The sequence below is a fragment of the Chiroxiphia lanceolata genome, chromosome 2, assembly GCF_009829145.1.
Source record: "Chiroxiphia lanceolata isolate bChiLan1 chromosome 2, bChiLan1.pri, whole genome shotgun sequence".
Lineage (NCBI taxonomy): Eukaryota > Metazoa > Chordata > Aves > Passeriformes > Pipridae > Chiroxiphia > Chiroxiphia lanceolata.
In genome coordinates this window covers 9,040,203-9,064,422 of record NC_045638.1, presented here as the reverse complement: position 1 = coordinate 9,064,422, position 24,220 = coordinate 9,040,203, and positions in this window count along the sequence as shown.

Below are 24,220 nucleotides of genomic sequence, written 5' to 3'. Positions count from 1 at the left end.
ACAGTGTTTTGAGACAATTAAGTCCTCATTTTTTAAGTCCTGACACCGGTACAGTCCTTTATCTCACCTTACTTATTTTGAGCAACTACTTGTAAGAATGTGTTTCCTCCTTCCCACAGCATTAGTCACAGCATTTCTGTTCATCTCTCATTTACCTGTCAAGATCTGGTTAAGAACTCTGCATCCTCCTTTCTAATAGCTGGTGACACTGCAAATCACTACCAGAGCCTGCAGCTGGCGAGTAACTTCTGTGCAATACAAAGCAAAGACAAATCACTCGTCTACGACAGTATCACTCAGAAAAAAATATTTCAGCTGCATCAGATAAGACAGCTGCAAAATATGTACAGCCTTTTGGTGTATAAGAATATGAAGTATGTGGAAAAAAAAATATTTCTGGATGGTGCTATCAAAAATGTTTAGCACACAGTTAGCAGTTTCCAGTCAAGTGGAAGATAAACCTTTTATAGACTGCAGCGATTTGCTGTCAGTGGCACTTTCAAAAAGCTCAATTCAGATCAACCAGGTTAGGAAGTGATACAGACATTTGTCAGCTAAACAAAGGAGGTTACAGACCCGAGGGTGAGATACAAAATAAGGCATTTAATTGCATAAGGGTCAATGAAAGTAGCACATGAACCTACGGAATTGTATTCATACAATTAGTTAGTCCTATTAAAACATCTGATAAACTTGCTACCCCCTGAGGATGAGTTGTAGCATTGAGCCTCCAGTTTAATTGTCTTATAGAATGTCTGAGATGCATAAAAAAATGGGTTTCTTCCAATGTTTAGGTGTCCTAGATTGGATAGCAGCAGAGGGCCATATTAGCTTCTGTGAGATGAAAGAAATTTAATGCATACTGATTATATTTTACTGCTATAAGCAAAACAGCAGCACTTTAAAAGAGTAAAATGCTCTTTCTATTAATACTACACATAATATTGTAGAATGAAATTCTTGGTTCCAGAGCCTGATCCTTTTTTGTGAAGGGAGGTAGCGCGATGGATGTTGCTATATTGCCCTCTCGTGGGTCGAGCCTGCAAACAGCAGCTCAACGTGCTGGAGCTGCCACTGTGTCACTCACGGGTTTTCAGAGGCCTGAGCTGACAGCCAAGGGGTGCCCTGCCTGAGGAGAAAGGACTGAAAGATCTGCACGTGATAAATATGTAGTCAAATAAGTCCATTTCCCCCTAAATTCTCTGTTTCTATATTTCTGCAGAATACAGCTCTGAGGGTAGGTCCCTGTGGGAATTGCAAATGCTGTCCTGTAGCATCAAAACAATAAACAGAAAAAATACAGTACCACTCCTCTTCCCAATTCTCTTTCTGCAGGACTTGATGCAGCAAACAGTAATTAAAGAGCAGGAGGATGAACAACACTGTTTGGTGGCACAGTGCACAGATGAAGCACAAGCCAGAAGTGAAGGGAGCATACCAGGAAAGACAGTCGACACACAGATCCATTTTACTGTGCTGTCAGTGATGTCATCTATCACACAGAGTGCTGCAATTGCCTCCCACATTGCTGAATCTCATCTCTATTCTGTCCTGCTCTTCTGGGAATTTTAAAACAGCGTTTTCCTGTCTAGCCGAGGTACTTTTGTCACCCGTGCCGAGAGAGTTGTCTGAGTACTTCACAGTCTCTGAAATATTTATCCTCTCACTTTTCTTGTCAGGTAAGAAAATTCTCCATTTTGCAGATGACAAAGTGAGGCACATGGATTGATTCTCAGTTCAAAAAAGAGATTTATTCATGCAAAGTGGTGCTTAGGCAGAATTTAAGAGTCTATATCCAAAATGTACATTGTGAAAAGCCCTGTTCAAGGGTCGGAGATGTCTGATGGCATGCAAGGAAGCTGTCAGGGAGTTCCCTTCTCTGCCTGAGGAAGAGGAAAAATGACAGCAATTCAACTCTGTTATAAGCCATTTATTTCTGTATATGAAATGAAAGTTCTGAAATAAAACTGCATTCAGGTAAGACTTTGCATGCAGCCTCTGCTACTCATAATCACCTTGGGGTGGAGGAGGAACAGCTTACAAAGCTCCCAGAAGGGAAGGAATCAAGGTAAGATCTTGTCCTCCCATGCTGTGACTTGCTGAGGGAAATGCTGCCTCTCTTGTTTTATGCACACTGGACACCTACATCCCCAGGGAAAACCTTCCCTGAGAGCCTGCTGCAGCATCAACAGCCAAACTACACATGGCCTTGACTTCACTGAGCTGACCAGAGAGGCTTATGCTGAATTTGTGAGGCTGTATGGGGCCTGACCTGCTGTTCAGAATTTGTTTCTCAACTCTGAACTACCCTGTAGTTCAGTTAAAAAGACTTTATCCCAAAACAGGATACCCCACTTCTGATTGATAACCTATAGCACTACTCTGGGAAACACCAAACCTGCATCCTAGACTCTTCTAATCCCACAAAAGTTTGAGCCTTCATCTCCCTGACCTCAGAAAAATGCCCTGAACATCGGGTGCTGATTATTTGAGGTGGGAATGATCCCCATTACTCTCAGGCCACTGAGAGAGGAAGGTCTGCAGCACCAGCAGAGAGCAGCCATGACCTGCAGCTCAGAGGGCTGTGTGCCTTCTGCAGGCAGGACTCTGGCTCCTACTCTGGAGTATTTTTCTCTGTTTTATGAGAGGTGTTTCAATTTCCTTACTAACCTGAGGAACCACAGTGTGCCCCTCCCCAGGCTAAGTGCCTACAGCCAAGGCTACTGATCCAGTCCCCTGTGGGGATTTTGCTCTCACAAATCCACACTTTTAACTACAGAACAGTCTGAGCTCAGTAAGAGGTGACAATCACCCCTGTGCAAAATGCCTCATAAACCAGCAGTTTTTCCTGTAATGCAGAGCCATTTGTTCAAATGACAGGAAGGGTGATGCTGGTTTGGGAATTAGTCTCCTGGGCACATTTTGTAATCCGTGGCTATGTAAGAGAGCGGGTGAGACGCTGCAGACACTGAATCCCTGTTTCTCCAGGGAAACATCAAAGGCAAGTTTTCAGTTCTCTCAGTGTTTCTGATTGACTAGTTTGAAACTCTCCTGTGCTCAGCAATTTGGCTTTTGGACATTTCCATCTGGATGCCTGATTTTTCTGTCTTTGACGGAGAGTGACTGTCACCCCACTCTCGCAGGCAGAGTGAGAGATTCAGACAAAGTTTATTAAAGAAATCCTCCTACTGAATCACAGGGAACAGAAAGGACCCCCTTGCTTTCTAAATCTGCTACAAAGGATCCAATCTTAGCCCCAGACTTTGTCAATAGTTTATGTGTAAAGTATTGTATAAGTGTAATTGAACCTCCATACAACGGTGTCACCAGGATTAAGGATGGCAAACCATATATATTTATATAAATATATATATGATTTATTATGATAATGATTAGAAAAAAGTTCTTAATCAGAATTATTAATGACACAGTATAGGAGCCATAAAAATATTATAATACTATTATAATACAATGCACTATGAAGCAATATTGAAGCTGCATATATATACATATATATATATATATGCCATTGTATTAAAGCTAGCAAAACCAATTAAGCAGAGATTGATGTCACCCATATCAACGACTGTGGGCAAATCGCTTTCACTCAATCTTAAGGAGTAACACTGAGGGACAGTCTCACTCAAGGGAGGAATTTCCACACATACACTCCCAGAAGGGATATGTTAGAAGACCCTGCCATTAAAATTTCTGACTGGGATTTTATAGTATAAAGTGACTGACTGTCCATCATATATCTTCAGGCTGGGTGTGTCAGCTCAGCAGCCTTAGACAAGCAGTTGGTATCACTTGTTTCTTCCTTTATCCGGGTGCTTTACCAGGCCTACCACATCTTCACCTCACAATCAGGATGTTTAAATTTGGGATTGATGAGTCAGACTGATTTCACCATTATTCAACACTTAAAGCAGCATGACTCCTCCATCTCCATTTACCACTGGTAGCTTTGCGTATTGGACATTATTTGAATTGTTCTACTCCATTCCAGGCAGAGCATCCTGCTACAACCACCAAGGCACCCTTGCAGATGGCATGGCAGAGAGGGTGCTGGCAACCCTGGTGCCATGAGCTGCACATTAAAACTCTTAAAGCCCAGTGCTGGACACCTGCTAAAGTGCTCTCATCTACTGAAAGCAAACAGCCATGTTAGATAGAAAGCTTTGTTTTCTTTCTTGCATTTGGGACAAATCACTCTAGAGCCTATCTCCCCTAAAAAATTACATCTGAAAGAGGTTATTCATGTGGCTTACTAACAGCACTTAAATTTAGACAGCTAATTTAGCCATCTAAATTGGGAGACTATCCTGCCTCATTTTGCTTGTATGGAGTGTGGGGAAAGAAAAACTCACCCAGAAGCTTTTCAAAGCTGGAACTAAAAGTCAGAGACTGTTTTCAAGTCATCAGTGGTGGGTTACATTACAATGCAGTGCAACATCTGGATTTTCTGATTTGTCCTCTGAAGGACTCTCACGTCTGCAGTGCTAGGAATAGGCACATATAAGACCAGGCACCTCCTTCCATTAAGTAGTGTATCTGTGTCCTAAATGTGACTGTGTGAAGAGGAACAGCATTAGCACTTTTCTACTTGATAATGCAACTCAGCAGTAAGGGAAAGTGTTACATTAGAAAATAGACACTGTTTTTATGTACACTGCAGACATCTTCTTTTGAAGCTTCACTCTGCAAATAATTTGGAAGTTGATTCAAAGCCCACATAAAGAAGATCATGTCTTACTATCATGTCTTTAAGCAGATGTCTAAGGACATGTCTATTCAGCAAAGCACACTCATGTGCATTTAAATCCCACTGGAGGCCAATGAACTGGGATTTTGAAATACATCATTGCTTCTGTTTGAAATCTTTCCTCACTTTGGAACTCTACTGTTTCAAGAAAAAAAAAAGCCATATGGAACTAATCATGCACATTTTGTCTAGCAGATAGGCATTATAGCAGATTGTGTTTTCCCTTCAAGAGATTGTCCATATGAGCAGGCAAACTGTGGTGTGCATATAGCTGAACATGCAAGACAAGGTTTTCAGCCATAACAACATCCATACTGATGTACCTCCTGCTTAGTCGCATAATTATGAGATGAGAACACTCATCACTGCCTATCTGCCAGACAAATGAGGCTTCTTTTCTTTTTCCCTTCCCTCTCCCTTTTCCTGCCCTCTCCCTTTTTCTGCCCTCTCACAGACCTTACTATTTTTTAGCTTGTTATCTCTTTATTTGCTTCCATTTAACAACTAGTCCTTCTGTTGACTCCTCAGAAACACAGAGTTCAGACTACAGAAGAGAGATTTCCCATTCTGGCAGATATTCCACATGCTACTATACTGCCCTGGAGAAAATGCCCCTGGGAAGTATATGACTTCCTGAAACTTCAGTACTGGCTTGCAGAGAATCAAGAGAGGATCAACACTGCAGGATGTCTACAAACCATAACCCCAGGACTAGAAAGGAATCATCAACCACCACTAATCCTTATATAAGAAGCCTGGAGAGAGAGGACACAGTAAGTGAAGTTGTACATAGCTACCTTTTTTTTATAATTATCAAGTACAGAGTTCTTTTCACTCTTTATACACATCTCTGTCTAAATAACTTCTTGTGTAAGCTTTTCTATAGTATGACATTGCATTTCAGATATATCCAAAGTTCTTAATCAAACCACTTTTCATTTCTACCTAATTAAAAAAATCATTCTTCTCTGGTTGTGACTGAAATATCTTTTGTCAGCAACAGAGGTCACACAACACAGATTAGTGTGTTAAACATGGGGTTTTTTATATTCTTTGTGTTTTACTCAAACAGGATACATTCTTTCCTCAGCTCTTTATACCCAATACAGAGAGATCATCTGAAAATTACGGTAGCAATCAGCTTGCATTTGAGATGATCCAAATGTAGCACCCGTGGAATATATGGCACAATTTTTAAAGGAGCCTGTAAGTGTCTCTGTTCTCACTCATGTGGTGAGTACTGGGTTCATCCAGAGTGAGACCTTACTCTGACTTAAAGACAAATGGCAGGTTGTTGAACTGTGTAAATCAGATGCCAATAAAGAGCAAACAATAAGGTTTTATCAGCTCACAAAGTACCCTGGTTCTTTCTCATTAAAAAGTGACGGATATAGTTCCAACTAAAATTGCTGTGTCTGTGTCATTTTCGTTCATGTCACAACACTGGGTATACAAGGCAAACTCACCCCAGTTCTTTTCACTTAAGGCTTCTTAGCCAGAGGTATTCCGAGCATTTTATTAGCAGTTGTTTGGACTCTAAAGACAATGTGTTCATTCCTCCAACTCTTGAAAATAGACCTACACATTATGCCATAACACGGTCTAATTTACACACACAGAAACACACCTCGTACAGATAGATATGTGAAAAATTATATTTTAAATATTTTTCAGAGTATGTGTTTTAACAGTATTTCAGAAGGTGAATATTCGAATCACTATAAATGTAAAGATTTGCATCAATCCTTGTCTGTAAACCAAAAGGAGAGAAAAAGTCAGGAGTAATACAACTAAAATTTCTCAAATGTGTCCTAAAATACTCTTTGATGCATGAAGATTCTCTGTGACTAAAGGTATCTCAGCACTCTCCAGTTTTCTGAACTAGTATAGTGGGTATATAATCTGAGAGACTCCAAAGTTCTTCCTTCCATTAGTGTTTTAGCACTGAATTGCATTGCAATTATCCTACAACAAATACTTGTCCAACATGGAATATCGAATGCCAGGAGAAGATAATATGGAGGAACCTAAATTTCCCACAGATGGATATGAAAGGAGATGATAGGAATTTATGGCAGGGTGAAGTCTGAAACATTTTTGTAATGGCCATTTGGATTAGGCAGGCAATTGTAGTGTCAAATGCACTTCCAGCAGAGGGAGATGGAAAAGTTAGATTTTACTTTTTTTTTTTTTTTTTTTTTTTAGAGCTCTAATTTTTCATATAGCTGTACTTTTGAGTGGGTGTAAAACTATTCCCTTAATACATATGTAAGAGAATGAAAAGGGTATGTTATCAACATCGTAACCAAACATTTGTATTTTACAGTCCCAGCTGGGACTGAATGAATATTTTATGAACTGAAAAGGTAGTTTGGGTTCACTTGGCACAATTCACGTGGCAGATGATTTGGAGCTGGCCTCAATTTGAGCTGCAGTGAGTGAGTGAGAAAGGAATGGAAGGCAGTAGATGTGTGTGGCTCTTTGTATGCTGCAGTACTTGGCCTTGAAAATCCTCACTGAAGTTGCCAACTTTACATAAAATACCTAAAATAATCAGCCCAATGACTCAAACTCATTTGCTCTGTCAGCAGGTCATGTCACCTGCAGCAATGACCATGCTATAGGTATGCTTAGACACTAATTCTGGCCAAAGGTGAACAGACTTATTTCACCAGGAGAAAGCAGCAATGATGGTGTTTGCCCTTGCTTCATAACTTCATACCAGAGTGGGGAGTAAACAGTCCTTTGAGAGAGAGCAACCACTGAGCCAAATATGAATCAGCTCTATTAATCAAGTAATGAAAAGTGCCTGAAAGCAAATCACATTTCAACTTTTCAGTGGTCTGTAATACAGGGAGGTTGGGTTGATTTGCAATATTTTCCTTTTTTGGCTGCTTCAGTGAGAAATCAATTGTTTGAAAACCATGAGTGGGTAGAAACTCTCAATCAGATTGTGATTAATAGAGAACAGGAATATAGCAAAAATTTTATTTTCTACTTTTCAGTGGGTATGTTAAATATTTTATCCTGCTGTTCAATTTGATCATTCTGACAACTTTCTGTACAAGATGCAGAACTCTCCATGTGGAATAAATATTAACTCCTCTCCCTTACACAGAATAAAAAGAACAGAGATGGATGGGCTTATATCTGTAAGCAGAAAAACTGTGTTGCACTCTCGGAAAATGAAGAGAACAATGTCTAAAGGAATTATTCTGGAGTGATTAAATAATTATAAAAGATGTGAAAATTATTTTTTTCTTGGTTCTCATGTTTACTTTCATCTGCTTTTCCAAACTGGTTTTTGCTTGTAGATATTCAGAACACCAAAAATTTTAAAAAGCCAGTGTGCATATGGGTGTATGTGTTTGACAAATATGACAAGTAAAACTTTATTAATAGTTCTAATTCTCAATCTTTGCACTCCTGGTAACAAATGCAGAAAGGATAAGTGTTACGTATCATTCTTTGGTTGCTTCAGTCATTATTCAATGAGGCTACAAAGGTTAAATACATGACTGAAAGTAGTAGATCTCTATCTTATCTGAAAAAGTTCAATATCAAGTCAGAGGCATTCAAACAAGCCCTAGTTTGACTTGTAAAAAAATAAAATATCACTTTTATATGTCTCAATAATATTTCATTTTTAATTTAGGGATATTATTGCTCTTTATCATGAGAAATTAAAATATAATAAAATCACAGTAAGATTTCAGAGTATTTTTCATCTGAGCAGCTGTCAGGTGCCAAGAGGGCAGTCCTGGACTGCCTACTCTGGGATAGCTGATGGATGTTTGGGATACCCTTGGGATAAATTAAGGTGAAACAACACCGAATGATCAATTGCAAAGTTTTATTTAGGACAGCAAAGACTTAAATTTTCAAATGATAGATTGAATGGCTCGCAGTGGCAATGATTTAAACATTTCTAAACAGTGTGTGGCAGCAGAGATTTAAACTGTTAAGGAGAGGGGAAAAAAGGAAGAAGGGAAGATAGAAAAATAGAGGTAGTGAAAAGGATCCGGGCCACCACCCAGGATTTCAGCACCATCTGGGGTCCAGTTCCTCTGGATGGTGGGTGCACAAACAGTGGGTGCAGAGATGGTGGGTGCACAAACAGTGGGTGCACAGATGGTGGGTGCACATACAGTTTTGCTATTTATAGAACTGTCCTCACATGTTATTTTGTTATTCCTGAACTTTTCAGAAGGGTGCTGAGGGGTCTCGTGGTTTCAATTCCCCTCCCCTGACAGACACACAAGTGCAATGGTGTCTCAAGTTTGGTTTTAGAGGCAGCTACCCAAGATAAGGAAGGTGGTCCCAAAAAAACACTATCCTGCCTCCAAAGACCCTCTTTCCTAACTTTGCCTTATCTCATTGGCATGGTAATATTCCTTTTCTCTTCTGCCCAGTGTTTGAGACATTAACTCTTCCAGGTTTACATTAACTCTTCCAGGTTTACATTAACTCTTCCAGGTTTACATTAACTCTTCCAGGTTTTCAGTGTCTCGCAGCAGCTCTTCTCTTTAGGATGAAAAACACGTCCTACTCTCTCTTCTCTATAACTGAGAAATTACCACTGACACTGAGGGCACTCAGTAGACCACGAGCTAAGGCAAGAACCAAGATGAGTTTCTCTGTGAACCTGTATCCTAGCCACCAGATAAGGTAACTTTTATTCCAGTGGTAAATATTCAATCTTTATTATGTGTATTGCAGACAATCTGGGAAGCTCAAAGCAGGGGGCTGAAACCTATTGTTTAGGCACTCTGAGAACAAAAACCAAAAATACAGTGTATCAGGGGAAAATGGAGCATGACAGAACAGCGTATAGCAGCATATTTTTTTCTGAGGGCATTTTCCCTTTATTTGCCACATATCCTGACAATACTTCAGCCTTAAGATAAATTTGACAGCCTTAAAGCCTGTTTGGACAACTGTTGATGAAAGAACAATTTCTGAAGTATCCACAGTAGATACCCAATACGTAGCAGAGCCACAAGTGCTGATATCATTGCAATTTTCTCCACAAAATCAGTAATGACTGGAAAGGTCAAAATAATTCAATTATACTTTGAAGCTAAAGTCTTTTACTGATGTCATATTGAAGGAGAATGATCTCAAACATCACTTACGACACTCAAGAAATATAACCTAGCAGCCCTCTGCAGGCTCTGCTCAGCAGAGCAAACTACTAGAATGAAAAAGGTTCACTCATTTTTTCTGAGTTTTTGTAGCATCTCTGATAGATAACAGTATTAACATCATGGCCAGCCTTATCTATCAGGACCAGCAACTTTCACTGTGGAAGCTAAATTTAAGTTATTAATGTATGATGTGATAAACATTGCAAGGACCTTTGGTAGTGCATGGCCCTGCATATTACGAATGTTCACAGCTCTGAAGAACCAAGTGAAGCTGCAGTGCAAGCAATGCACATCCAAGGACAGGAACATGAAGCTTGGGCATCATCTCATGTGCCTGGGAGAACTGAAATCCTGTGGGCAAAAGGGCAGCAGACCTCGGTCTGGCCCCAGCCAGAGCCTGACAGCGCTGAGTCACTGGGTGAGACCACGACAACCACAGCCTTATAGACACCATAAGGGTCACTTACGATGCTTTGCTTTCTTTTTTTGTTGTTTTTTGTTTGTTTGTTTGTTTGTTTGTTTTTAATTTGAGGTTTATACATAGGAAGACATACGGGAAATGACTGGGCTTGTGAAATAAAGCTCAGGTGAGGATTTGCATCGAGCCTAGTTATTACATTAGACTACTGCAACAGAATCACTGAATCAAAGAATCATTATTTGGAAAAGACCTTAAGATCCAACTGTTAACCCAGCACTGCCAGGTCCAGCACTAAGCCATGTTCCTAGGTGAAACATCAAGTATTTTAAATACCTCCAGGGATGGTGACTCAGCAACTCCCTGGGCATCTTGTTCCAATGCTTGTCAACACCTCTGGTGAAGAAACTGTATCTCAAATTCAATCAAAACCTTCTCTGGCAGAACTTGAGGCCATTTCTTTTTGTCCTGCCAGTTATGACTTGGGAGAAGATACCACACCCCACCTGTCTAAAACCTCCTGTCAGGTAGTTGAAGAGAGCAATAAGATCTCCCCCAAGCCCCTATTTCTCCAGGCTGAGCAAATCCAGCTCCCTCAGTCGCTCCTCAGAAGTGGCCTCAAGACTGAGCCCTGGGGAACACCACTGGTGACCAGCTGGCACCTGGATGTAACTCCATTCCCCACCACTCTCTGGACCCGATTGTCCAGCCAGTTTTTCTCCCAGCAAAAAGCGCACCTGTCCAAGCCACAAGCAGACAGATTCTCCAGAAGAATGCTGTGGGAAAGTGTCAAAGGCTTTACTAAACTACAGGGAAACAAAGCCTCTTCCTCATCTACTAAGCAGCTCTTCTTGTCATGGGAGGAGATCAGGTTACTCAGTCAAGCCTTATGTTAAGTACCTCAGAATCCTCCTCCTTCTCCGTCTTTGTCACTGTGCTTCCTCCCAACCAGCAAAGGATGAAGATTCTCCTGAGCCCTCCTTTTGTTGCTGAGGTACTTATGGAAACATTTTTTAGTCTTTTACAGCACTGGACAAATTAACTTCCAGTCAGGCTTTGGCTCTTCCAATTTTCTCCCTGCATAACCCCACAACAGCCTGAAGTCCTCTTGAGTGGCTGCTCCTCCTTCCAAAGGTCATAAACTCTCTGGTTCCATCTGAGTTTCATCTCAGTTCCATCCAAAGCCCAGGCTGGTAGCGTGGGGTCACCATGGGGCTCTGGCACCTGTGACATCAGAGGGGACAAGTCCCCAGGTGCCCCATCTGGCAGTGCAGCCATTTCGCTGCCACCCAGCCCTGCTGAGCCCCTTCTCTCCATCCTCCTCCTCCAGGCCATGGCTCTGAGCGTCACCCAAATCCTGATGGTTCTGGGTGTCCTACAGTTCACACTGCTGATGGATGACCAGTCAGTCAAGGTCACGGAAGAACTCCTGAAGCAGCATGAGGAGCGTCTGAATCAGGAGATGGCTTGGTTGATGGAGATGGAGAAGAGGCTCCAGGAGCAGACCAGACTCAGTGAGGAAAGCCTGTTCCTCTCTGCCTGCCAGCGGTGGTGGTTCTGGGTATCTGCCGAAATCCTCCTCATGATTTTTGGGTTCTACTGGCTGCCTAAGCAGAAGAGCACTGGCTCTGACAGCAGCAGCCAGTGGGGAAACTCCAGCAGTGCCCAGGAGCAGAGAGAGGAGGAGGAGGACTGGGAAGATAAATCAGACCCTTACAACACTCAAGACAAGCCCCTGGATAAGGTAGGGACCTCTGGCGCTTTTGCCAAGCCCTTCCCAAGAACAATTTTCTGATGGCTGCATCCAGCCATGAGAGCAGGCAGCACTTACAAAGTCCTGACACCCTCCAGGACAACATCACCAACCTCCTGCTGCTCATGTCCCTGAGACCATCCTTTGTGCACTTTTTCCAGCAGGGCTCAGCACCGTGGTGGATCTGCCAGTGAAACACTCCTATGGCCATTTGCAGCACTCATAGGAGGACGTGTTGTGCTTCCCCCTCTGCTGCCTGACAAGACAAACAGAAGCCACATCCTTGCTTCCTGTGCAGCCTCTACACCTGCTGCCAGTCCTTGTACTCCCCCTGCCGGGAGGCGTGGGAGAGATTCCTCCTTTGTGCATGTTACTAAAATCGTTTGTTTGTTTTGAGAAATGCTTTGTCTGTGGGTGTCTGGGCAAGACTGTGTTCCCCTTGGCTCCACCTCCTCTCTCTAACAAAGAGATCAAGTTTGTGCTCCAATTTACGTTTGCAATGATTACACTTGTGCTGAGGTGCTTAGCACCTCCCTGTCTTCTCCTGGTGTTCTTGACATCTCCTCCTCCCTGTATCCTTTCCCATGTCCCGGAACGTCTCTAAACTGGCTTCAAAAGATGCTGCTGAAATCAGCAGCTCCATCACGGGGTCTTGCTGCTTGTCCTTGGGCTGTTCCTCTTAGGAGGGTGGTCCCATCAAATTAACCCCCAAAGGCCTGTAGAGGCCATCGTGTTACTTATTTCTGACAGTCAGATCCTGACCCACAGCTGGAGGCTCAGCCACCTCTGGACATAGTTTGAAGGCTGCTGGGAGCTGGCTTTGTATACACAGACCTCCACAGGCCTCCTGCTTTTCTTCCAGCACTACTCCTCCTAAGTGGGAATATTGCCTGTGTCTCCCAGACAGCTGAGAAGGTCACTCTTGGTACAGGCAAATCCATGACTTTGGCCCAGATATCCAGGCTTGGCAGCACTGGAGCTGCAGGGGAGGCCTGTGTGAGAAAAGGCAAAATGCTGCCCAGCAGAGGGAGGAGTGAGAAGTGTGAGGAACAGTGTGAGGAGGAGAGGGTGAAGGAGGAGGAATAAACAGCTTTTAGGAGTAAATAATGCTTTTAGGAGTAAACTGCCATGGCAATCTATTATTATTAGCTTTTCATATCTTTAGTAAAGTTTTAGACTTTTATAGTCTCATGTGTCAAGAGACCTGAGTATGTTCTCATGGTCATCTTTCTGGATGTCAGTCCTGAAAAGAGGCACACCAGTTCCCTGTGCCTATTGAACAGGTAAGCTGCACTCCCACAGAGGATCAATTCACCTCTCTGTTCACTCTGCAAATGAAAAGAAGGGTTTGGAGCAGGACCAAGGCTCTTTGAAGTGTTTTCAGTGATTTCACCAGCGTGACCACCCTTTACAAAAGCAGGGTGCACCCAAGGACAGGCGTGAGAAGTAGCCCATGTTCCTGCCTCTTCTTATAGGATTAGCCTGGCCCAGTCACGTGGATGCCTCATCTTATTCCACGAGCATTTACTGTCTTTACTACAAGAAAAAAAAATATTAGTGTCAAATAAATGAAAAGCATTTTCATTCCGGTCTCCATTAAACACAGCAAATTTCAAGACAACCAGTGTTTGTATGTACAATTGAGAGCACTTCACTGTCAGCCTGTAAACAAAATACAATATGCATTTTTAATTCTGTGAGACCATTACTACCCTAGAGCATCACTGGCACTTCAATTAAAATGCCTCAAAGGAAAGAATAACAGAGATGCCTGGATAAAGGGATAGAATGAACCCTACACCTGAAGGCTGTGCTGCCATTCAGTGGGACCTTGATAGGCTGCAGAGCTGGGCAGAAAGCAACCTAATGAGATTTAACAAGGGCAAGTGCAGGGTCCTGCACCTGGGGAGGAATAACCCCAAGCACCAGTACAGGCTGGGGGCTGACCTACTAGAGAGCAGCTCTGCAGAGAAGGACCTGGGGATCTTGGTAGATGACAAGTTGACCATGAGCTGGCAGTGTGCTCCGGGGCCAGGAGGGCCAATTGTATCCTGGGGTACATCAGGAGGAGGGTGGCCAGTGGATAGAGGGAGGGGATCCTCCCCTTTTACTCAGCCCTGGTGAGGTCACATCTGGAGTGTTGTATCCCGTTCTGGGATCCTCAGCACAAAAAACACAAGAAGCTACTGGAGGGTCCAGCAGAGGCCACAAAGATGATGAGGGGTCTGGAGCATCTCTCTTATGAGGAGAGACTGTGGGAGCTGGGCCTGTTTCCTCCGGAGAAGGGAAGGCTGAGAGGGGATCTCGTCAATACATTTAAATATCTCAAATGTGGGTTCCAAGAGGATGGTGCCACTTTTTTTTTTCAGTTGTGCCCAGCAACAGGACAAGGAGCAATGACTATAAAGTAAAACACAGGAAGTTCCTCCTCAACATGAGGAAGAACTTCTTTATGGAGAGGGTGGTCGTGGAGTCCCCCTCTCTGAAGACGTTCAGAACCCACCTGGATGCGTTCCTGTGTCACCTGCTCCAGGTACCTGGGCAGGGGGGCTGGATCAGATGATCTCCAGATCATCTCCCTTCCAACCCCAATGATTCTGCCATTCTATGAACTTGGAAAACTATATGAAATTGCTTGTGTATGAAATTTTTGTATGCCAAAAGGAAGCATAAAATACAAAACACAAATCTTTTTTTTTTCCTTTCTCTTTTCTCCTTTCCCTTCCCTCCCCTCCCCTCCTTTCCCCTTCCGTAGTTCTCTAAGTTCCCGAGGCCAATGTCATAAATACTCCAAACGGCAATTTCTAACAGAGCAGTCGTTTTTTTTGCCAGGATACGAGGATTTTCCATGTGCACTTGGGGAATCCCGCAGCGGGCGCCGGGCCTGGCATTGCGAGGACATCCCGCCAGGGGTCCCCCTTGCACCAGATCCTGAGCACAGATCTGTTTGTGCAGGTCGAGCTGGAAAATCACCGTGAATTCCCTTTAAAAGATTTTACATATAACTACGTAAATATTGCTGCATAATCATTTGTTCACCAGAGAAGACAGTTTTAGAGTAGTTCCTCCATTTTGAATTATAACGTTCCTTGAAAGGACATAATTTGCTGATTAGAGATATGTTTGTTTAGCTGCAGCGCCTGAAGCTTCAAATTTGATTGAGTTCGTTCTAATCACAGAACTGATCTTATTTTCAGTAACATCGAGTTGTTTGTTCCAAATGCATTTATGAATTCTTATCTCAGTTATGTCACATGCTGGAAGTGATAGTACTCTTCCTAATTCCTAACATCATAAAACCTACACAGAGGAGAAAGTGCTGGAAGAAGGAAGCATCTTTTGAATTTCTATAAACTAAATGGGCTTAATTTCAAGTGTCTTTAATCCTGCTTGTGCTGCCGTAAGGGACAGGGTCCAAAACCACACATGATCCTTGTGCCTCTGACATGAAAGACCTGTCAATTCTCACACACTGAGTGTGACACAAATACCCTTGGCTCATGTCACACAGCCTCTGCCTACGGTTACATCTCCCACGTTTGCAACGCTTTACCATGTTTTCCTTCTTACTAGGAGCAACCTACCTCCAGAAGAATCTGTTGCATCTGCCATTCCTTGTTCTTCCAGCCTATAGGACGAGGGAGGAGAAAATATATTAAGTGAGGCAGTGGCACTTCACAGCACATTTTCCTGGCTCCTGTACCACCCCTTCTGCCCAGGGATCAGAGTACCTGCCCACCCCCTGCTTGGAACATTTTGTGAGAATTAAAAAATGAGCTTTCTAGGCTTTCAAGGCAAGTACCAAAGAGGGTAACCTTTTAACAAAGCAAGGCAGGGAGAATTTTTGGTGATGACAGAAATTGCACCTGGAAAGTCACCTTTTACAGAACTTGTCTCTGCTGCATACTGGAGACAGAGATGGCTTTTCAGAAATCTTCATTTTCAGCCAAGGATTAGGGTGGGACCTACAATGAATTAACTATTAATGTTACAAACACATGTAATCCTCTGTCCCAAACTCATATGTTGAACAGTCATGCCTGTGGGCCATAAGGTGAAGGACAGAGACCCAACGATACATGAAGTTAGCAGCAAGGTGTTGCTTGAGCACCACAGAGCTCCTTTGCCAGCCCACTTGCAGCCTGCCTGTGAGCTGAGAGTGTCCATGCTCTCCAGGACATGTGTGCCGGGGATATATTGCTGGAACAGTAAGAGGTTCATTATCTTGTATCAGAAGTTACTGGTCTTTAGGTGCTATTTTAGGAAGAGGTCATCACTGGGCTATAAAATGCTTGGAACATGTCCCCTCTCACCCCTCTCACCATTCCTCTGTGGCAACGGTGGGGGGAATGCCAGTGGAAAATTCCTGTGCATAATGAGGTCAGATACATTAGTTTTCCGTCTTTTTTAACTACCCAAGCAGTGAAAAGCAATGGGAGTGACAGCTAATGCTGATCCAGACACAGCTCCGGGAAACATTATGCAGGAATAGGACCTTGATGTAAACAGGAGTCCAGGATTTTAATGTAAATGGGAGTCAAGCCCACTGAAAACAACTGAAAACATCAGGCTGACCTCCTCCTGAGATAGGGTTGTTCTAATCAGAAGAATTATTTGAAACTTAACTTCATCTCCTGAACACAACAATACCTAAATCTAAAGGTGAGTGTGGGAACATGTGACTAAGTACCCCAGCGTGGGCCTTGGAGCCTCAGAGCCAACGCGGGCTGGAGGGCAAAGTGACATTAAAAAGAGGGAACAATTTGTGCTCTGGCTTACATGCAGAGGTTTAATTTCCCCACAGTAGGTAACAAGCACCGACATCTGTGAAAGTCACTGTGCATTGAATAACAAGCTTCCAAATGTGGGGCATCCAGAAAGTCGGCCAGTCCAGCCCCGCCTGCATCAGCAGCTGCACTTCCAAGCACAAAGTTTTCATTGCTGTGACTGTTGATGGAGCCCAGCAACCTTTTCAAAGGAGAGGCTTCTCATCAAACTGTGTATTAATACCTGACTCTGGAGAGCTGATGGCTTTGTTTCATAATTTGGTTCTGACAGAGGGGAATAGAGAAGGAAGGGAAGGCAAGAGAAGGTGGCAAATGCAGGTAAATTCTTCTAAACTAGTTGTGATTCTAAAAAGTGATGTCAAGCTTCTTCTTTGCAGAAATGCTGCAAACAGTGCTGTGACACAGCAAATAAACCAAGCAGTAAGTGAGTAAGTATAACTGAATTAATTTGGTTTTAATGAGGTGCAATAATAAAGGTAATAATCAGAAAAAGGGAGGGTTCTATTTAAAATTTATTTTCAAGCTCATCATAGCAAGTTTTATTTTCAAATTTGAAATGTGAGCTTATACATACATCTATCTAATGTAAGTTTGTGTATAAATATTACACATACATTATTTCCTTTATCTACATTGCCTTTTTCATAATGAATTTGAATCATCTGGCTTACATAGAGAAACTCTAAAACCATGTTTGTATGGAGAGGCCATGGTTTTATTCTGTCATTCACTAGTGTCACTTTGTGAAGACTTAAGTGTCTTAAAATGCCTTTTAAACAGGCTTAATTCTGCTTACTTCAGAGAAATATTGACTTACAGAAAGCTGGAAGGGGAAAATCCTGTGCCAGAGCAGTATAGGTCTGATCCACTCAAGCATGAGCTTTTTATATTGAGTATGTGAGCAATATTTCTGACCCATATGGTTTACTGAATCAGAGCCTAATTTTGTAATATCCTATCCAAATTTATACCTTACTACCTGAATATATTGCCTTATCAACTAGAATGTTTCCCTGCATAATTCATGAAGCTGTGAATTATTTTTATATATCCTCTACCTCTAGCTTTTAAAAGAACCAGTTTTAAAATGAAAGACTAGAAAAACAAAAATACTTAACAGGCCTCTGAAATAATCTTAGACCATGATCTTGTGAACAGTATTTACTGAGAGCAGCTAGGAACTATTCACTTATGCAAGATAAATCTCAGATGTAATATTTCCTTGATTATAGTTTACACATTTGAGGGTATAAAAATAAAGCAAAATGTTTTTGTTTAAAGTCCTATAATACTACTTTATCTTATTTTAATTTATAACTTCAAGTGACCCATAAAGCTCATACTAAAAGAAACCTAAAACCAGAGTATAATATATTGAATATTTCTGTTACCTCCTCCTTGGATGCTTAACAAGCAAAATAGCATAAACTGCTGCAGATGGATCTTCATCTAGCACAGTTTAGCACAGCTTCTATGCATCCCATCAGACTGGTATATAGCAATGAAATGAAGACAGACGGTGTAATAAGTGCAAGAGCTGCAAATGGAAGTGAGCAGAAATTGATTTTGAAATGTTCTTGGCACTTTCCCAAGACAATATTTTCAGTGTATTTAAAAGGAAATGCTTCATACATTGTTTCAGGATTACTAAGAATTAACTCTGGCCTCCTTAATTATTTTCTCTTCTGAGACCTATTTTCAGTTCAGTTGTGATATCTACATTAAAAAAAAAAAAAGTTGTCGATTCCTAAAATTAGAAGATCAAGAATCATACTTGAGAAATGTGCCTGGTTGTGGGCTCCCCAGTACAAGACAGATATAGAACTCCTGGAGAGAGTCCAGCAAAAGGTCAGTAAGATTATGAAGGGACTAAAACACCTCTCACATGAGGAAAGTTTGAGACAGCTGGGACTGGTTGGCCTGGAGAAGAGAAGACTCAGGGTGGGGCCTCATCAACGTATAGAAACATATGAAGGTGTAAAGAGGATGGACCCAGGATCTTCTCAGTGGTGCCCAGTGACAGGACAAGAGGCAAAGGGCACAATCTGAGACACACGAAGCTCTGTCTGAACATCAGGAAACACTTTCTAACTGTGAGGGTGTCCAAGCAGTGGCACAGGTTGTCCAGAGATTTTGTGGATTCTGCATGCTCAGGTATTCAAAAGCCACCTGGACATGGTCCTGGGCAACTGGCTCTAGGTGACCCTGTTTGAGCAGGGGAGGGGAGTTGGACCAGATGACCTCTGGAAGTCCCTTCCAACCTCAGCCATTCTGTCATTCTATATAGAGAATTGTGACTTAAAATGTGTCAATCAAAAATTAAAAACAAACCCTGAGGAGACTGCAGTTGTCTTGAGTGTCAATCTCATTAATTTTCAATGTCTTAAATTAGGCCAACTGTTTCATTCTTTGAGTGGACAATAACTATACACCCAAACTCAGGTTATTTTATGTTTTCCTAGATCTGCAGCTGTAAGGGATAATGCATCAGCATTCCATGGAGAGAAGCCAGTATTCTGCAGATCCATAAAAGCATCTAGACCAGGCTGCTCCCACATGCATAAAGCTGGACCTGTGCAAATTTGCACAACTCAGTGCTCCCTAACTTGGCCTGCTTACTCCTTAGGGAACGCTGAAAACAGCTGGATAGTAGGGTCTCAGGAGAAGTCTCATATTAAAGTTTTCATTTTTGTAAACCCAGCCTTGTCTTATGGTTTTGTTAATTTGACCAAAAAAAGCCAAAACAAACAAACAAAAAAACCAAAACACAACCAAACACCAAAACACCTGGAAGAGGTTTTGTTTCTGGATAATTTGTATTTCTAAGTGTGTGTGTACGTGTCTTGTAATGCACAGCATGTCATCTGGCACCATGAGTGCCTCAAATATGTCAAGCTGAGAGATCTAGACCCGGTCAATAAACATGGCCAAGACACAAATTTTAAAAAAGATCAAATGCTGCACTGGGTTTGATGATTCAGAACTTGGAAATCCTCCATCTCCATTATCATGTATCTAACTTCCTTAGCATATCATTAAGGGGAACCTGTTTCTGGAGGTGCTATCTTTCCCCAAGGACATAAAACCATTATTAGCATTACCATCATTAGTTGTATTTAAGACCCCAGGATATTTTCTTATCAGACTTAGTGTTACAGCCTGAAATCCCAACAATGTGCTTTACTACTCAGTGCCTGTGGCTGTGCCCAGGTCCCAGGGCTGTCATGGGCCCAGTCACTGTCCCCAGCTCTCTTCACTGCCTGCTGTGGACCCTCTGGTGAGGTCCCTGCCCTGGCAAGTAGAAACATCATTTGTTTGTCTATTATTTCCATCACAGCAATTACTGAGATGAGCTAGCACAAAGGCAGTAGCAAAGTGGACTACTTGATTTCCGATGTTGATTTTTGTTCCTGTACTTTGAAATGCTTCCAAATTCCGGCTGTTACAAAAAATGTTATGATTAAAATCTTGGATATCACACTGACATCTACTGTAGAAAAGGTGCACTTAAGGAAATTTAGAATTTACAGTATATGTTGTACTGACAGACTAATTAATGAGATGAAAAATAACTATTTCATTTTAATATCTACAGTAGAGTGCCCAGTGGGATTTTTTTCCTTCTTTATTCCATTAGAAAGTATCAGAACCAGGTAGAGAACTGCAGATGAACTACTGCTCTACAAGCACACAAGAGCACTCGTAGTCCATTAGAAATCACCTTGAACGTGAAAAAATGGACATAATCTGCTGGACAAAGAAACTGTGGATTGTGCCAGACATGTCTGCAGGAAAGAGTTCTGCCATCCTGTTAGTCTGAGCAGGTTTGAGCCAAGGGAAGGAATGCCAGGAATAACAAAGCCTATGGAAAAAGCATAGGAGAGGGTCAAGGTAGTGCCATTTTGAAGTTGGATTTTTATCAGTTAAACCAAAACTCCAAATTTCAAACCTCCTGCTCTGCAGAAAGTCCTGGCATTTGTCAACAGCTGAACCGTGATTCACTCATCACAAGTAGGATTACACAGAGATACTAAAAAAATGCGATATTCTTTTCAGAGCCTCTATAAAGGCTGTTACGTTTTTATCTAAGCCAAAACCATTACCAAAATTAGCCTACATTTCCAAATAGAAAATGTGATATTCTGTAAAAAAAATCAAATCTGTTGGCAATGAGTATCTCTGCCCATGCTTTTAGTATCTCATTAAAAAACCTATAAGTTGTTCTCTGTACAGTCTCATAAAAAGAAAGAAAACAAACATCAAGACCCAAAAAACCCCAAAAACGTTCTAGTCTTGTCTCTTAAGGAGGTAAGGCTTGCATGTCCAGTATCTATTCAGCATTTCCCACCATTCTTAAATTTCTCATCTGTTGGCCAGTTTCTACCATATTTGGGAATAAAGACAGAATCTTAAAGAAATTAAACTCCTATTCAATTCCTAAGTTTTATGAAACTGAGCAGTAAACAGAAATTCAGTGTACCCTTGGAGCAAAAAGTAATTCAGTGCATCCCCATCTTCTGATGTGTAGTTCAACCTAAGAAAAAAAAATGCTTATGGTAAGAACCCAGAATGTACTGAGCAACCAGAAACTGCTGGGGCAATGTGGCAACTGAATGACAATGCTATGAAACCCTGGGGGCTGCCTCCACTGTATGACTCCTGGTCAGACTCCTCTGTATTTTGGCTACTACCATGGTCTCTGCAGTGCAGTGGTAATTTCCCCTTCAAGAGCCCTCAGCAGAGAACACTGGAAATACAAGTATTTCTATTCTAATGTGGACATGAAACAGCTCTGCCTAATTCATTCCTTTCTGCCAAATGCCCAAGGGCCAGCTGTCCATCAAACATGAACTGACTACAGGGCTGGGACAGAGGTGATCCTGTAAACCCCAAAGCCCCTCAGATAGGAGTGTGGATTCCCAGGACAAAGCCCAACCAGGCAGGGAGAGGAGTTAACTGCAAAACTGACCTGCAGTGGCAAAACTCTCTATGGAGGGAAGAGCAGCACTGGGCAGTAAAGAGTACTGATGTCTCATTTTAATAGTTAGGGCAGGAACTCATTTTGAATTTAATAGCAGGTGTGCTCAAAGCAGCCTGAAGATCCTCTAGCACAACCCTGCTAATGTGTTTACACCACTTAATACACTTCTGTTACTGAAGCTTAGACTGTGTATGGAGCCCAGTGTTTCACCTTAGGCTTGGGAGAAATGTGGAACACTGGGTAAGAACAAAACTGGCAACCACAGGGGTATCCAAAAATCCTGAAGGCATAAAACTTATAACATCAGTAAAAAGTATACAAGACAAATGCCAGAATAACCAATCAGACATTTATTAGGAGATGCCTCCAGTCCCCACACGACAACTGAAGACAGACTGTTGTGCTCTGCTGGAAGGTACAGATTCCCTGAAGGAATCTGTAAATAAGCAAGTAGAAGTGAACAAGTACACACGAACAAGCACACCAATAAGCCCTACTTTAAGCACAAGTTGGACTAGACCCTAAGGTTCCTCCCGATCTGAATTATTCTATGATTACATATTTTATCAACATGTAACAATAAATCTCCAGAATATGTGTTGCATAACGGTGGATTTAGTAAAACAGAACAAAGAGGTTTGAGGTTTCAGCTCCCTCCTCTACCCACCACACCAGTATCATATCTCTTCCTTGGACAATCTATAATTTTTTTCCCTTCACTTGTCTTGCAGCATCAGATTTAAAGAGCCAAAGAAGAGAAATGGTACGCTCAGAGAGCACAAACCAGGGAGTTGCAACAGTGAAGAGGAGTGAGAGAGGGGAGTTCACATTTTTCTCAAACTGAAGGCCCACACTGGAGGCCCACACTTACTCTGGAACTCAAGAGAAGGGCAAATCTCGGATGATCTGATGAGAGACACATGATCTACACTTGATAATCTGCGCTTCTTCTCCTCCCTTTTTTATTGGGACTGCAACTGTGCTTGTTTGAGAGAAAAAGGTACAGAACACAACCCATCTGAAAACATGAAACTTTGGTACAAGAAAGCATGAGTAGTTTAAGATATGGGGGTTTTACAGTTATAAGAAGCATGTGGGGTTTTTTAATGTATCTCTTCTTTTGGCCTTGGTGGTTAATACTCATACAAAAGAAGTACAGCAGAAACTGCCATTCTCATTTCTTGCTTGGTTGCTGTGTGACACGTACTAACCCCACAGTGGCTAAGCTCTCTTTATTTCAACAAAAGACTCTCCAGAGCACAGAAAGTGCTTCTTTTTGGCATGTCATTACTGACCCTCTTTTGAAAAATATTGTAGCACTTATTTGACCCTCCTGCAGAAAAATGTTGCTAACCCAATTGATTTTCTCATGAACTCTGTATTTTTCTTAAACCCTTTGCTGCTGAAACTGGCAGGGGTCCATTTCCACTTGCTGAGGTTCTCAAAAAGAGGTACCTGTGCCAAGGTAACTCGCTCAGTTACATTCAATGCAGGGAAACAAGCTATTCCAGTGAGAGGATTCCTTCACATGAACAGGAAGACTATGTCCAAGACATCTCCCACCCCAGAATACTGAAGGAAATTACCAGTCCTTTTAATCTGAAAAGGATACTGGAAAGATGAAGCAAGCATCCACAAAATGTGGAATAAATGGTGTCAGAATGAAAAACAAAACTCCCAAATTTTCACTTAAATGAGCATGTAGAGAACACATTTCTCTACACTAACAGAAATTATGCTGGAAAATCCTTAGCTACACCCTGAACTTTATCAATGGGCTGACAGGAGCCAGTTAATGACAGTAAATACTGCATGAATGAGATGCCCTATCTATTGGTGGGGCATTTTCACATTTTCAGTGCTCTAGATTGGCAAGATTTGTGTGGTAGAAACAACATATGGTACAGCTGTGGGTAAGACTGAAAATGGGGCTATAGGGAACACCATACAAACAGACTAGCCAGTGGGTATCTGGAATGTGAACATGGCAAAAAGATACTGAAGGAAAGCACAAAAACCAAAATCAGAGGGTGAAAGCAAACGTCTCTGAGCAGATCATAAACCCCATACAAAGGAAGGAAAGAGAAAGGAGGGGTGGGTTGAATCAAAAAGTAAGTGTGAAAGTGCAAGTGAGGAGCTGCACAGAGTTGAAGGTACTTTCTAGAGGAGGCAGGAAGAGAGCTAAAACAGCCAGCATGAGGCTGAGAGAAGCCAGACACACTCTAGAAAGGTCTTTCAATGGCCAAAAGACAGTGCTTTGGCTTTTGCTACTCCTGCGTCAACTGGTGGCTACTGGCTGGAGCCTCCAGCAAGCTGCTACTTCCACCTTCCTTTGGGAATGCCCTCAATTACTGAGGCTGCATCTGCAG